The sequence below is a fragment of the Tachypleus tridentatus genome, chromosome 13 (assembly GCF_004210375.1).
Source record: "Tachypleus tridentatus isolate NWPU-2018 chromosome 13, ASM421037v1, whole genome shotgun sequence".
Taxonomy (NCBI): domain Eukaryota; kingdom Metazoa; phylum Arthropoda; class Merostomata; order Xiphosura; family Limulidae; genus Tachypleus; species Tachypleus tridentatus.
The window spans coordinates 105,558,071-105,576,108 of record NC_134837.1 but is presented as its reverse complement, the minus strand read 5'-3'; positions in this window follow the sequence as shown (position 1 = coordinate 105,576,108).

Genomic DNA, 18,038 nt, shown 5'->3' with positions numbered 1-18,038 from the left:
CGAGTTCTTTAGACTGAACCTTTTATCTTATTCAAAGATGAGCATTCATAGAAGCTCATGTTTTTGTTGTTATTTATTGTTTTATTAAACGTACACTCGTTTGTTATCTTAATACTTATCCAGAAATTTATGGATCACAATTGAAACAATCTTAAATTCAAATCAAACAGTATTTGTTCTCTGCAGAAGTAATAATAATAATAAAAAAGAATTGGTTATTGAATCAAATGATGAACCTCAAATTTATGTTATCTCGAATTACAGACGATAATGTTCAAGACAATTACCCACTAATATATTGGACATCTTTTACTATCGAGTCTGTGAGCATGAGTAAAAAAGAAAAAAGATCACAAAAGTGTAGAATTCTTTGATTTCCCATGTCTTATGAAAGCTCTTTATTGACTCAGAGGCAAGTCTGAAGGCTCACGTCGCCCAAAACTGGTTTCAATACTCGTGGTGAGCACAGCACAGAGATTTAGTTGTATAGATTTGTCTTAACCACAAAACAAAGAAGTTTTTTTTTAAAGTTTTTGTTTACTACTTGTTTAAACATTATCTACCAGATTGTGATAAACTGAAGTAATAAGCTTAAAAGTGTTTCTATCGACTGATTTCACGTCTACAACATATTATTTTGTCAGATATTTTATTATATATCTGACGGTTGAAGACAAAATGGTTATCCTTTATAGCAAGTTTAAGTGGGTGGCGTGGCAATGGGTTAATCTTTAGAGCCGACCCTTGCTAACATGTTTTTTGCCACTATGAGTTTTCTTGACTAGACACATGTCCTGCTGAATATATACCGGTTATTTTGATAATTGATTGTATTCTTAGGATACAATTTTACTCTTTCAAAGATCTTCTTCACTTCGAAACACACTAACAGTAATTTTACTAGTGTAACTTAAAACAAACGTTAAATCACCCTTTCTTGATATCCAAATCAACAGATTAGATAACCGTGTCTTCCTCCTTCTTCATAAATTATGATCTCTTTCCACAAAAGTTCTATTTCTTTTCATATTTTATTCTCAGTCAACTTCTGATACAGATATGCATGTAGAATTCTTCTGTTTTTCACTCTGTTCCCTGTTTTTCTGTCACGGCGTCCTGTACTCTCTCTCACCACTTCCAATATTCCATCTTTGTTTCTTATGCATAGTTTTTATTCACTATATTTTTGTTGCATCTGTTTTCCAATGGAGTTCTTTATTTTTCTATTTTTTAATTGTTTGTTTTCTTTTTATGTATGTTATCTAAATAATATAAAACCTTAGATAAACAAACAGGCTAATTTCCTTAATGAAAATGCTTTGTCTTAAAGAAGTGTCCTAAATGTCGTCTCCATTGGCGTGTGTGAAATCCCTTTTGCACAACAAATCATGGAAGGCAGTGAAGTGTGCAAGACAAAAGCCACAAAAATAAAGTAAGTATATGTCTGCACGCGAACACGTGTCACGCAGTGTTGACATTCGACACCCAACTAATCCACCAGGCTTGAGCCTAAACACTAGGACTAAGCAAATCGGGTTATTTCGCGCCACTTGTTTCACGCTTGAGGAGAAAAAATCTTTCGTCAGGGTTTTGTTTTCTTCTTTGAAAACCACCTTATGTCTGCATGCCTAAGACTTTCACCACAATCTGCTGAGCTGACTAATGCTGTGTATAAGAGATTACTCAAGAGATTTATTGCAATGTTTGCTAGCAATACTTCAAATTCGATTCTTTACACATGTTCTTTATAATGTTATTTAGCACGTCAAACACCTGCATATACACTGTGTAATTAAATATATACATAAATTAAAACATTAAACAATACTATCTTAGAGTATACTTTTTGTTTTTGTGTTTTATTTTGGATTTCACAGAAAGGTTACTAGGGACTATATGCGTTAGCTGTCTTTAATTTGGGAGTAATAAACCAGAGGGAAGATAGCTAGTTAATACAACTTACCACCAACTCTGGGGCTACTCTTTACCAGCTAATAGTTAATCGGGTCAATTATAACGTCCCTACGGTTGTAAGGGCGAACACGTTACGAAAAAAAAAACAGAATGTCCTAACCGCCAGGCCCACAAATATATATTTCACAAACAATTTTGTTTTATTTCTTAATTATCGTTGGTTTATGTTTATAGAAATTCTTTGTTGATAACTTTCAATGTCAGAAAGTTTTAACGCCTGCGAAAAAAATTAATTTATCATTAAAAGAAACGACAAATGCATCATAATAACATAAGTTGTAGTCGCTATCAAGAGTCAAACAGGGAGGGTATAAATTTATATAACTCACGTCTCCAATTAATTCAATCAAATAGACCTTTCATTCCATTGTATACTGTTCAAGTACCTATCGAAGAAACCTCATTTCATCTCCTCTTTAAACATTAATTATCTTAAAGAAGATTTCCGGACTTGTTGTACACCTACTGCTGAAATTAAAAATAAGAACCTAAGTGGAGTAAGTTCTTTGACTTTCATAAGACAGAGAAAACCGGCTTTATCTCTTATTAGGCCCGGCATGACCAAGTGGGTTAAGGTGTTCGACTTGTAATCTGAGGGCCACGGGTTCGAATCCTTATCACACCAAACATGCTCGCCCTTTCAGCCGTGGAGGCGTTATAATGTTACGATCAATCCTACTATTCATTGGTAAAAGAGTAGCCCAAGAGTTGGCGGTGGGTGGTGATGACTGGCTGACTTCCCTCTAGTCTTACATTACTAAATTAGGGACTGCTAGCGCAAATAGACCTCGAGTAGCTTTGCGCAAAATTAAAAAATAAAACAAAACAAATCATCTCTTATTCATTTATTGGTGGTTCAACGTTTAAAGAGACTTCTCACCAGGTGGCCCTCACTTGGAGGTTCATTTTAATTAAAATGTCAAAACCACACGGATGCATTTAAACTCTCTGAATACATTATACAGCGGAAGTTCATTTCCGCAGCTTTATTTTAGTTGTTCCTAAAGAAGATTTAAAGTAAAACTCAAAGGAAGGCTCCCAATTACAAAAGCTTAAAACAAAATGTTTGTACGATTTTGTGATATCCTAACTTGTTTATTCATATTGATATACATATCACAATAGAAGTCAAATAACACTTACTCAGAAGGGTCGTGTTGTACATAGAAATTTGTATAACGTATTGTTTCATGTATTCTGTATGAAGCTGCACATTGGGCCTCTGTAAATATCTAAACATATTTCAAGATATGTTTTGAAGAATTGATATTAATCATCCCAGCATTTACTTCCTTTTTGAAAAGTTTTTTCTTGCTTTGTTTTTTATATTTCAACAGATATAGAAAACTTGTATTTGTAACCAAGTTCTAAATACAATAATATTTCAAATGTAGTGTTTGTTGTTTATCTATTACTGGTTGGTAATCCCTGTTTCATCTTGTACTTAAACGTACTAAATAAACATCAAATTTTTGTGAGAAAATTAACTTCAAGAAATAATGATAAAAAAACATGTAATAAGGTATGTAATAAACATAATTTACATTAGAATAATGATTTTTAAAATTACTACTAATTAATAAATACTTAGAAAAGCGGATACTGCGTTTAAAACTACGTCACCTCAGTGAAACTGGTTCACACCATTGTTTTGTCATATCACGTAATAATACAAAAAGTAGAACAAGAAATTCAAACTTTTTGCTGTGATATTTACAGAGTTCCCAAAATTTGTGACAGAGATATAATTATAAAAGAAAACACTGTTTCGTAATGTAAAGTTTAGATGACCTATTGAGGAGATATTTAAAATACCATTTTAATAACAAAAAAGCCGAGTCAATCCTACATAGGCAGTCTGCATGATAAACGGCTCAATGCATTTTGCCATGAAATACTCTCGTTCTAAGCCTTTGGCATTTATTGTTTTCCCCGCTGGTTAGTCAGCGATAACACATGTCTGCGGTGGTTTTATAGTCTTAATTTTTTTTTACGTTCTACAGTAATTCCTGTACGCTGAGTCTGAAAATGATATTTATATATCTCCATCGGGTAAAGATTTTTCACAAACGTCATACGTACTTTTACATAAACAAACCATTTTTACTGAAATCGAGTCACATTTCTTAAGGCTTAAAATGCTGGCAACCACTGGCTATAGAATTTTCTAGAGCAATCTCGACGTGAAAGTCTTATCGATCGTTCTAGAACCCACGAGAAACACACCACTGGTATATAAACGTTTAACAGGCCCTAAGACGTGTCGTTTCCGAATGGTATTTCTTTGTGCGTGAACTTTTACAGTACCTTTTCTTTTCAGTATTAGTTATTCATTGCTATGGCAACAAGAGGTTGTGCACCTGACTATAACATATTCTGTTATATTTGTGGCAATTTTTTTGTAAAGAAACAAAAGCAAAACATCACATAATTCAAATCATCAGCACCGCACAAAGTTTGCATCTTTTGTGTCGATGTGTGGATTGGGTTGTTTGTTTTGAATTTCGCGCAAAGCTACTCGAGAGCTATCTGTACTAGCCGTCCCTAATTTAGCAGTGTAAGACTAGAGGGAAGGCAGCTAGTCATCACCACCCACCGCCAACTCTTGGGCTACTCTTTTACCAACGAATAGTGGGATTGGCCGTCACATTATAAAGCCCTTACGACTTAAAGGACGAGTATGTTTTGTGTGAATGGGATTCGAACCCGCGACCCTCAGATTACCAGTCGAACGCCTTAACCCACCTGGCCATGCCGGGCCCGATGAGTGGAGACAATGGACTAACGGAAAGAAAAAAGTCTTTGCATTTTGTAATTCCAATGGTCTGGCGTGTTCTTATAAACTACGGAGATTACTGCTATTTTTGCCCGTGTAACGTGCGAGCCTACAGGAATAAAAAGGAAATTATTTTTACCAAACCATCAACCGGCTACAAACCTGTTACTCATGAATATGGTACACTTGTACCTACATCACCGGAAACAATCGATACAGTTTCATCTGATATCAATAGAAACAGTGATAGATATTGTTTTCAACCTGAAACGTCTTGAAAGGTTTGATCAAGACATCAGGGAAATGGAGAGGAGGTACCAGGGAATGTGGAACGTCAGGACAATGGCTGATTACTGTTGGTCATTGAATCAAAATGCTCCAGACGCAATACATAAAATAACACAACACATAGTTTGGAGACAAATGGATGTAAATTTCATACGCTAAAAAATCTTATGAATGAGGATATACATATTCGTTTGACATCAATGTACTCGAGGACTATCAGCGCTAGCCTCCCTAATTTAGCAGTGTAAGACCAGAAGGAAGACAGCTAGTCATCACCACCCACCGGCTACCCTATTACCAACGAATAGTGGGATTGACCGTGAGATTATAACGCCTCAACAGCTGAAAGGGCGAGCATGTTTAGTACGACCAGGATTCGAACCCGCAACCCTCAGATTACGAGTCGAATGCCTTAATCCACCTGAGCATGCCGAGTTTAGAAGCGTTAATACCCATACCAGCCGTTCTGAGATACGTTTTCATTTCAAGTGGGTTTCTCGTCATCAAGAATAACGTCTAATATTATCCTAAAGCTGCAATGTGAAATTTTTAATAAATTAACTTTATTGTTTACATACTCTATAACGACAAGTATGCTTCCCCTTTCAATAATTTCATTAGTAACAAACAAACAAAATATTTAGTGTTGTGTACAAATGCGTCCCTTTTCCTCTTGCAATCTTCCCGGTAAATTATAATTCAAACTGTGGTGTGCCGTAAAGTCAATGTAACGTAAAGTCATGAATCTACATTGGATATTGATCTAGAAAAAGTCCACAATATATGGGCTTCAAGTAATCATTATGTTCGTATTAGACTCATCTAATAGCATGCTCAACTATCAAACCTGTTTCTGCTGTAATTACTGTTAAGGATTTTAATACTAATTATTCACACGTTTTTTTAAGAGTATTCTAGGAAATGTAAGCATAACAAAGACTGGATTAAAATGGACTGTTTCTGTCTGTCTCCCGAGTGGGAAGACAAAACAATAGAAACAGGCAGTGTCAGTCCATTTATAGTCAGATTATATTTTTCATTCATACGTTTCACCGAAATGTTTTGTTTCGTCGCTGCGTTTTAATAATGTGAGACTCAAATTAATTGATTTTTAACAAATGTTACTTTCTTCATTGCTCATGTGAAACCCAATCACAATAAGAACAAATCAGCTCCTTGAGTGTACATCTGTAACTTTATGGACTCACCGCGCTAAAATTCCGTGGTTCAAAGCAGAGTTCAGATAACCCAATCTGTAACTTCGAAGTAAGAAAATAACAATAACAGCTGCTTTAGAAAAAGTAGTTTGACCCCCTTTGGGTCACTGATACATTTACAGACTTACATTGACAATATACGGGATTCAATTCATCGCGTTGATAGATAATAAATAACCTATTTGGGGGCTTTGCACTGAAACAAACAAACACGCAACCAAATACCTTGAAGTAAATAAGAAAGTTATGTCGTTTATTGAATTAATATAAATAATGGACGATGCTACCTCCACTACACTGCAGGTCAACAACCTATAGGTTGTTTTTCATCATTACCACATTATAGCTCGGACTCTATTTTTGTATATAGATATTTTTGTCGTCTCTTTGTATGTTTTTTCATCGTTAGCTTACTTGAATGAATTTAATCTTACATGTATAAACACACGCACACATACGTATATGCATACACATGTTAGTATGTAAACATGAGTAGTCCTGTGCCATATTTTCAGTGAGCGACGATCTGCTATGGCTTTTAATAAGGATTTTAGCAAATGAAGATATAATAAATAAACTAATAGCATAAATCATCCTTAAACACGTTAATGAAGCTAGTCATGTTCTTCCAGAACAAGTAAATACGTCATAAATATCTAAAGCCACAGGGAATAACAATATATTTAATTAATATGACGTGAAGACTTGTTTCAAACTTACGTGGTTATACAACTGTAAACAAGCACGTAAATGAGTTGTGTGTATAGTGAGAGTGGAATTTAAATTTTCAAGCTTCAGGGTTTTCGATACCACGGTTGGGTTCCAAATGTCTCCAGTTGTGTGAAAGGTACATTAGTCGTAAAAGAAATGAAAGCAGCCACAACCTGCAGCGTAGCTTTAGTTGATCTGAGGCAACGGACGCAATGAAGTAGAATTATAATACTCTCATCCTGTCTGTCTACTTAACACCAAATGTGGCATTTCTTCCCATCTTGCTGAATGTACTTTATCCCTGAAGAATACAGATCACGGGAAGTGACACGAAGTTACAGATCCGTTCAGAAGAAGACTGACAGTTTAGAAAAGTAATTTGGTTTCCTTTGTTTGCCAAACCCTAATTCAGCGAGTTTGTGATGAATTAAGATCAAGGTAATGTTTATTCAACAAAAGGTTTAATATCTTTCACATCTTATCAGTGCGGATTGAATCAGACTTTACGCCTTCCGAAAGTATTCAGTTTGTCCATCTTTTTTGGGGGGAGAGGGGATTTTGAGCTGATCAAGCATAATTAAACGTAAGAAAGACTATGCAACTTATTTATTATTTAAATTAAACTATCTTTAAAATTTGCAGTTTTAAAATTCTTTTAAAAGAAAACAACGCTTTCAAATAAACTATTACATTTCCGTGGTTTTAAAATCTTCCAACTTAAGAAAAAGTACCATTATTTCTAATTGATTTGACTAAATGTAACTGGCTAAAGAACATTTCATAATGATATTTCAACTAATTTATCAATCCATTTAAGGTAGCATATAACTTTTAAATGTCAAAAAATATTAGTTTTATTTTTGCACATTTTGAATCCTTAGCCTGTTTACTTTCCAATGTTCAATGCAAAAAAGTCGTAGCTCAACTGAAAACTCTTTAAGAGTATGAAAAATAAAAGATTTTTTCTATTAAAGTGCAATTAAAAAATTGTTCTTAAAATCTGAAAAATTGGCATTCTCATGGTAGTTTTAACCCATAACTTCAAATCTGTTGATGTTTTAGAATTCGCAGGTGTTACAAATGCCAATTATTAGAATATTTATAATATGTACGAATGTAAAGTTAACAATAGGTTTAATTTTTATTAAATGACAATTAACGATTCACTCTAGCATGTCTTATTTGGAGCGTGTGTGTGGTTTCTTTTTTTAGGAAAGCCACATCTGGTTATCTCCCGAGTCTACCGAGGGGAATCGAAGCGCTGATTTTAGCGTGGTAAATCGGTAGACTTGCCGCTGTACCAACAGTAGACATTTTGAGCGTACTCATTAGTGCTGTGAATCGATGTTGAATTATTTTTCAGGGTTTTCCTTAATTCAGAATAATACTTCACATCCAATTACAAATCTGGACCCATTTTCAGAAGCATCCAGTCATGTTTACAGAAGTTATCAGGAACGTAAGACATTTATTTTATATTTCTTTATTTTTATAATAAAAAATTAGCCACAGCCATGATGTTACACAACATGTGCCAGAATGTCTTTGTACCAATTTCAATATATTTTCACACAAAAGCATGGCATGGAAATGGTTTTGTTTCTTCTGGTAAAAAGGCCAAACCTAGATAACACTATATAAAGCGTATGTGAAACAAAATCCATTGAAAATAAAAGCTTAGTTAGATCAGTACAGTAAAGCATGATGAAGCACCTTTTAAGATCGCTAATGGAAATAATATATATGTATTTGGTTTGTTTCGAATTTTGCGCAAAGCTACATGAGGGCTATCTGCGCTAGCCATCCCTAATTTAGCTGTGTAAAACTAGAGGGAATGCAGCTAGTCATCACCACCCACCGCCAACTCTTGGGCTACTCTTTTATCAACAAATAGTGGAATTGATCATCAGATTATAACACCCCCACGGCTGAAAGGGCGAGCATGTTTGGTACGAGAGGGATTCGAATCCGCGACCCTCGGATTACGAGTCGAGGTGCCTTAACCACCTGGACACTGGTGTGTGTGTGTGTACCTTTTCCTTTTTTTTTTCTTATACATAAAAAAAAATACATATTAGCCGTTTTGTTTTGTTTTTTCGTTTTAAGAATATTACGAATTTCTATTATATGAATTTAGTAAATACTTTCAAATAAAGCAAATTTGTTCCCCGTTGGTACAGCGGTAAGTCTAACGATTTACAATGCTAAAATCAGGGGCTCAGTTTCCCTCGGTGGGCTCAGCGGACAGCCCGATGTGGCTTTGCTATAAGAAAACACACACATATCAAAGCAAGTTTCGATGCTAAGGAACAGGAGATAAATTTTATAAAATGATAATTTGTTGTTTAGACTACTTGTTATCAAGAACTAAATTTCTTCAGATATGAATTTACTTATTTTTATAAAGTATTTTAGGCCATAAAGATCAGTTTTCTTCTTCTGAAACGTATAGAAAAATTAACAATATTATATCTCGTGCGATATATTGATACCCTGCAAGGCCTGCTAGAGAGAATTTTTTTTGGTACTTGGTACTTGATAAGGTTTACTAAAGATGCTGATTCTTCAGTGTTCAGAGACGTTTGTTAGAGGTTGTAACTTTTTTTAGCACTAACGAGACTCGCTAGAGTTGGTAACTTGCTCTAGTATTGACAAGGGAAGCTAAAATTCTTAATGTTCATTAGTATCAATAAGGCATGCTAAAGTTTGTAACTTTCTTTAGTATTGATGAGACTTGCGAGGATTGGTAATTTTCTATTGTAAAGGCAGGGCACAATAGATTTGGTAACTTTCTTTAGTATTAACAAGGCATGCAAGGGGTGGTAACTTTCGTTACTAGAGACGAAACTTACTAGAGTTGGTAAATTTCTTTAGTACTGTCGAGAGTTTCTAGAGCTGGTAACTTTCTTTAGTATTGACAAAGCATGGAAGAGTTTGTAACTGTCTTTAGTTCGTTCGTTCGTTCGTCATTGAGCACAAAACTAAACAAAGGGCTATCTGTGTTCTGCCAACCACTTGTATCGAAACCTGGTTTCTAGCAGTATACTTCCGCAGACATGGTGCTGTGCCTTTGCGGAGGGACCGCTTTCTTTATTACTGACGAAACTTGCTAAACTCTGTTTGTTTATTTGTTTTGAATGTTCCAAGACACGCTGGGCTATATAACTTTCTTTAATATTGGCAACGCATGATAGAATTGGTAACTTTTTTTTTAATATTAACAAGAGATCTTAGGGTTAGTAGCTTTCTTCAATATTGACAAAGCATGCTGGAAATGGTATCTTTATTTAGTTTTGATAATGCACGCTTGAGTTGGTAATTTTTTGTTGAATCAACGCTAGACGTTAAATTTATTTAGTGTTGCGAATGTACGCTAGGCTTAGCAACTTTCTTTAGTATTGACAAGGCATGCTATAGTTTGTAATGTCTTTTAGTATCGACAAGGCATGTTAAAGTTTGTAACGTTCTTTAGTATTTAGTACTGACAAGACTTATAAGAGTTGGTAATTTTATTTACTACTGAGGAAGTACTAATGAGATCTGTAAGGCCGTACGTTATGCATCAGGAATTGACACTGCACTTCAGTAAGACAATTCAAGAGTAACCTTTATATCCATTGTAACTATTTGTTTGTGTCCCCTTAGTGAACCCCATTTCAGAGTTTATAAAGTAATGATACAAATAATAAAAATGCTTTTCAAGTTAACATGTTAACTACGAGACATTTTACTCGATAATTACCAAAAGTGAACGCTTTACAGTGTTATGATTTTTTAAAAAGAAGCAAAGATACTTTACAAGGTTGTGACTTCAAAGACAATGGCTTTAAACTGTGATGTTTTGGAAGATGAAGTGGAGGTAATGGTTCTTTACAGGGAAATGAATAACGTTCAAACACGTTTCAAGTTAATTATTTCAAGAGCAAAGTATTACTGATTGTTATAAACATGCTATAGGATAACTTGAGCAAACCCGTTTAAAGACGATTATTTCGAAGGCAAAGTAATTTCATAATGCTACTAACAAAGAGGAAAATACCCTTTAAAAGGATAGAGACATTAAAAAATAACAATTTTCATAAATAACGTCATTTTATAGGGAAGTTATTTTATTTTAATGGGTTAAGATACTGACTTTAAAGTACAAAAAGACATTTACAATACGATAGCTTGTAATTATAAAGTTTATATGGGGCTTTGATTTTAAAGGCTGAAGACATTATGCATAGTACAGAAGAGTGAAGTGAGACGGTTGATACCCTGAAGTAAAACTGCTCCTGATGTAGATCATCAGTCATAACATACTGCCCGGAATGGCCAGGTGGGTTAAGATGTTCGACTCGTAATCTCTAGTCTTACACTGCTAAATTAGGGACGACTAGCGCAGATAGCCCTCATGTAGTTTTGCGCAAAATTCAAAAAACAAACAAACATAACATACTGCCATCTAGAGTAAATTACATGTAACTATTATTCACGTGACTCGTGCATAAACACACTGGATAACTATTTCTTTTCTCTTTCTGTTTTTTTTTTTTTTTGCTATGGCAAATAGAATGGCTTTATTAATTTTTAAATACAAACTTTCATCACATATTTCCGTCATATATTGACTGATTTGGGATCTAATTACAGTTTTTGAGTTGGGAGGTCAAATTGTTTCGATTGATTACTTGATCACGCCCAACATCTCATAAATTAATATATTCTAATTCTGTCCGAAGGAATTTTGATTTAAGGGTAAGCTAGTTATTATCTTGATGAGAAATAAAATCGAATAGTATACACGTTTGGTGTTCCGCCAGCAATACCAAAATACAGCTAATAAAAATGAATAAAAATGTCTCTTAGAATTTTTTACTCTTATCCTGCCTAAAATAATTTAAATGCCGCAGTTATTGGGCCGACATGGCCAGGTGGTTAAGGCACTAGACTCGTAATCCGAGAATAGCGGATTCGAAACCATATCATACCAAACATGCTCGCCCTTTCAATTCCACTATTCGTTAGTGAAAGAGTAACCAAGAGTTGGCGGTGGGTGGTGATGACTAGCTGCCTTCCTTTTAGTCTTACACTGCTAAATTAGGGACGGCTAGCGCAGACAGCCCTCGAGTAGCTTTGCGCGAAATTCAAAACAAACCAAAGTCGCGTCTGTTGAGGATTCCCTCTTGTTTCTAACTTCTTCGATCTGAGGTAAGCACTTTGAAATTTTTTATTGTTACGAAATAGATATTTCGCGAAATTTCACTGTGTTGCTTTTAAACAATAAATAATTATTTATAGCCGAATGTACCGTAAAAGAAACATGGTTCAAGTTCAATGATTTATAATTACTTGCAAACGCTTTACGGTGAGTAGTTACGGTAAGTAAGACGTAGTCCAAACGACGTTATTTCCACGGTGAGTAGCTTACGTTCTTTTGCGTTTAAATAATGTCGAACCTGCGCCTGTGCACGAACTTCCCCATCTCTACCGGGAGCATTTAAGTTATAATCTTATAATTTAATGATAGTTTACAACAATTTTAAATTGCAGCGATCATTCTAAAAACTTTCATTCTGTGTTTGACCGCACAATAATAATATGAATCAATACGACATCATTCTAAAACTTTCATTCTGAACAATAATAATATGAATCAATACGACATTTAAAACTTGAACTATTACCTTAATTAATGGCGTATATTGACATATTTAATAAGTAGTTGAATTTGCGAGATAAATATCTGATAATACTAGTATTTAATGCTTTTTAATATCAATATCTGAATAAGGTTGTTAAATTATATGCCAGTTACATATGTATCTATTTTATTTTCTGGCTAAAGAATATTTAACCCTTAAACAGCGGGAATGTTGTAGGTAGCAGCATCAGTTGATGATGGTCATCGTTTAAAGGTTAAACAGTGAAAGTAATTAGAATTTTAATGACTTGTTCTAAAATTGTATAGTTGATCATAACTGATTAAAATAATACTGCTCCCTAGCGGCACATTGGTATGTCTGCTGACTTATACTGCTGAAAACCAATTTCAACACAGTTAATCACAGTCTCTATATATTCAACACACCTACCGCTTGAAAGTGAAATTGTTCTTGGTTTCGAAAGAACCCTTATCATCAACATTGTAAGGTTTCTCAGCGAGTTGTGGGAGCCGGAGAGGATATCTGTTACCAACTTGCAAGATGAACTGCTACAGATATCCTATTTATATTATTTTATAGAAAGATCAGTTAGATATATATAAATTTTCCGACTAAAAGCGAACGTAACAGTGTTAAGTTAAATTCTGAGGAAAAACAGACTCCGTGTTTAATATCTGAAACGCTGAAACAAAACACACAAAAATAAAAAAACGATAATTGAAAACTAGTGATCTGTATTGAAAAAACAAACAATAAAATAACCCAATGTGACTTTTGAGTGACATGTCTTTTAATTAATTTTACGATATTCTATTTTTTGAACATGAACTGCGCGTGAACAAGTGATTAGCGTGTAGACTTGTCTATCAGAGTCCAGAGTCCAGATTGGACTCTTAATAGTCAAACTCTTAACACACTCCATGCTTTCATCTATTATTTCCGTGTTGTGGTTGCGCGTGTTGCCGATAGTTGTCTTTCCAATGGCCAGTATTTCAAAATTAGAGCTGATCACTTTACTCACGAATGCACAAGATGTTTTTCTGGTTGAAAAATTCTAGCTCCAACTATCCAAACACTTACTCTTTCTAAAAATATGAAAAGTCTCTACTAAGTTTACATATATTTTTCATCAACGCTGTTAAAAACTCTAGTTGAAGTACAGATATATTTATCTTGCTCTACTAATATGATCTACCCTGATTTTTGTAATTGTTTTATTATTAAGTTTCGAAAAATAAATAAATGAATAAAAATATGTCAGAAAAAGCGCTAAAAATCCAGTTGTAAACAGTTATAAAACCTTCAGAACTCTTTTGTCTGTCTTGTCTATATGATTTCAAAATAATGAAACATGCTATACACTCAGATACGAAGTAGCAGTTTTGAAACTCTGAATTATAAAACTTTACGAATCGTGAAAATACTTATTAAGATTGCTAATGCCAAATTAGAACTAGTTAGCTGTATTACTGTAAAAGAAAGAATATTCTGAATAAAACACAGATAACACCTAATCTTCCAATATATCTCCCAAATACTAGATACGTTTTGTTCAACCTAGCCACTATTAGAATAGAAAACTACGTGAAGAAATTAACTTTAAATAGCATTAACTAACCTATTTTTCCAACTTATTTGATATTCTTAAAACCTAACAAACTTCTCAGTGTCATTTGATCTTCTATATCTGTTTACCTGTTCTTTCCACTTTTTTATTCTATAAATATAAACATATTTTAACTCCATGTTTAAAAGCAATGAATGAACAAAAATAGTCACACAACTCCACGAAACATTTATTTACCGCCTGTGGTATTGTAACTTAATCAAGGTATGAATGCTATAAACAAATACTTCTAACCAACCGAAATAGCTAGGCTTAACTATCCCTATATTAAAGCGAAAAATAGTTTTAATAACAACAATTCTCTCTTTATCCCATTTGTTTTTGCTGTCTCTCTGAATATCTTTAGTACACATCGAGACTTTATTCACAACTATGAAATAAAACAAAATGTCTATAGAATCAGTATTACTTAGTTTCTCAGTCTTCTATTTTTTCCGTCTTTACTTTTTCAATTAGAGTCATCCATGTTGACTGTGTGCTTTCTTTTATAGTTAATTATGAGACTCGAGCAACAAAAGGCAAAATAACAAAAAGAGGAGACAAGGAAGATGAACAAAAATGAAAATAGAGACTCAGGACTAGATTGAGGCCTTCCTCATAACGTTCCTAATCTTTCCTCATGTTTTTTCTCCTCGAGTTTAATCTGCTCAGCTTGGACTGTTAGGTAATGACACGAGGTTTTGCCTTTCAGTGTCTCTCTTACCAATTGATCCCATAGGAACATATTGAACATATTGTTGTCACCCTTCACCGAATTTTCTTCTTATTGTGTTGACCAGAGCAGAAAATTAACACTAAATCAGATACTGATTAACTGAGTCCCATTTGCCTATTCACTAAAGAGCTGTGAAAATGGAGGCACAGTTTTTTCTCTGTAATACTGCCAAGTAAGATTATTTTCTAAGTCTCCAGGGTGAAACAACTGTGGTAGTAATTGAAGTGATGAAAGGTGCTCTTTTATTTCCGGGATATGGAAGAGTTCCAATGGAATGTGCTTATTAAGCAGTGTTTAGGTATAGTCAAAATTAAAATCTTAATTGTACGAATTATTTTTGTACGTTATTACCTATAGTTTGTGATGGTTGTTTCCGTGTAGGTGTTTAAACAACATAATTCTATTTTTTGTAGATGGCGCTATACATAATCAGTGTTAAACCGTACAGGTGTACGGGCTTTTATTATCGTGGAATTAATTCTTTAAAATACATAAATGTTCGGTAGTCAATGAAAAGATATATATATAACCACACATGATAAGAGCATAGTTAATTTTGTACGAAATCCATGTATGCATGATTAATATGTGTGCATATGCATATACACTGCTGGCCAAAATCTTGAGGCTAATGAACATAAATAAAAAAATATGCATTTTGCGTTGTTAGACTCAACCATTTATTTGAGTAGAGCTTCGAAAGATGAAAATAAGAAAGGGGAAAATAAAACTAAAAACTTTTTTAGCATTTAATAGGGAAAATGTGAACACTATGAAATTAGCCTAAATACTAGCTGGTCAAAAGTTTAAGACCACACTGAAACGAAGCGTTAATCGGTAAACACGTAACGAAATGTAATCATTTGTGTTCAAGAATTAGCGTTGTCAACATCTCCCACTGACATCTCCTGTGTTACATTGGGTAAAATCATGGCAAAGGCTAAAAAATTGACAGAATTTGAACGTGACAGAATAGTCGAGCTGTAAAAGCAAGATCTCTCTCAACGTGCCATCGCTGGTGAAATTGGGCGTAGTAAAACTGCTGTTGCAAATTTCTTAAAAGACCCTGAGGGATATGGAACGAGAATTTGAAGTGGTCGGCCCAAGAAAATTTCGCTGGTGTTGAGTATGAAGATTCGACGGGTCGTCTGGCAAGACACCAGCCTATCGTCGAACCAGAATAAGGCCCTTACGGACGCAGAATGCAGCTCAAGAACAATAAGACGGCATCTACGAGAAAAAGGCTTTAAAAACCGTACACGTCTTCAAAGGCCACGCCTCCTTCCACACCATGAAACAGCTCAGTTAAACTTTGCTGAGAAGCACCAAACATGGGATGTAGAAAAGTAGACGAAGGTTTTGTTCTCTGATGTAAAAAATTTAACCTGGATGGTCCAGATGGCTTCCAACATTACTGGCACGATAAGGACATTCGACCGGAGGCATTTTCTACGCGACACAGTGGAGGAGGTTCCATCATGATTTGGGGTGCTTTCTCCTTCCATGGAACAATGGAGCTTTATGTTATACAGTGGCGTCACACAGCAGCTGGCTACATTGGTATGTTGGAGAGAGCATCCTTATTCACTGACGGCCCTCACTTGTGTAGAAATGATTGGATCTTTCAGCAGAACAACGTTGCAATCCACAATACCCACAGGACAAAGGACTTTTTCTTGGCGAATAACGTGATTCTTTTAGACCATCCAGCGTGTTCGCCCGAACGGAACCCCGTTGAAAATGTTTGGGGGTGGATGGCAAGCGAAGTCCATAGAAATGGACGTCAATTCCAAACAGTGCATGATCTTCGTGAAGCCATCTTCATCACTTGGAATAACATTCCAGCCAGCCTTCTGCAAATGCTTATATTGACCATGCCAAAGCGAATGTTTGCAGTTATTCGCAACGACGGCCGTGCAACTCACTACTGAGACCTCTTATTGGGCATTTCCTACCCTGTTTAGGACTTCTTTTTGGTATGGTCTTAAACTTTTGACCAGCTAGTATTCAGGCGACTTTCATAGTGTTCACATTTTCCCCAATAAATGCTGAAAAAGTGTTTATTTTTATTTTCCCTTTTTTACTTTCATCTTTCGAAGCTTTACTCAAGTAAGTGGTTGAGTCTAGAAACGCAAAATGCATATTTTTTTCTTTATGTTCATTGTCCTTACGATTTTGGCCAGCAGTAAAAATTTTAATTCAACTTGCATTGAATAATTATGATCGGTCCGGCATGGCCAGGTGGGTTAAGGCGTTCGACTCTAAGCTGAGAGTCGTGGGTTTGAATCCCCGTCGCACCAAACATGCTCGCCCTTTCAGCCGTGGGGGCACTATAATGTGACGGTCAATCCCACTATTCGTTGGTAAAAGAGTATCCCAAGAATTGACGATGGGTAGTGATGACTAGCTGCCTTCCTTCTGGTCTTAAACTGCTAAATAGCCCTCGTGTAGCTTTGCTCGAAATTCGAAAACAAACAAACAAATCATTATAATAAACAAATCTCAATGACAACTCACGTTTAACGAAGTACATAACAAAATTAAATGAAACACAGAAACAAAACACTTAGATTCAGTTGTTACAAATACTACCTTCTCTCTCTCTGTTGGGCCATGTGTGGTCCATAGATTAGCCTGATGGACGGTGAATCAGCGAGCCCATGGGTCGTGCCCCATTGTAACAAAACTTCGCTTTGCCCTTTGGGATCGTAGGGTCGTTATAGAATGACTATCAAATTCCACTACACTATTAGAGAAGCTTAAAAATTAGTTATTAGATCTGTCAATCATCTGTTTCCTTTAAAGTCTATCAGTTCAAATTAAATTAGAGACGGTTAACGCAGATAGCTTTTGTGCAGCACTACTTTCTGAAAAAACGGTAATTCTAAAGTAACTTCTAACGCATTAATGTTTTGTCCTAACATCTTGTTGACAAATAAATTAAAAAAAGAGTTGTTGTTTTTTTAACTATTTTTTCGCTTTAACTTAGGGATATTCAAGCCTAGTTGTTTTAGTTTGTCAGAAGCATTAGTCTGGAGCATTCGTACTCTGGTTAAGTTATAATAGCAAAATGTTACTACAT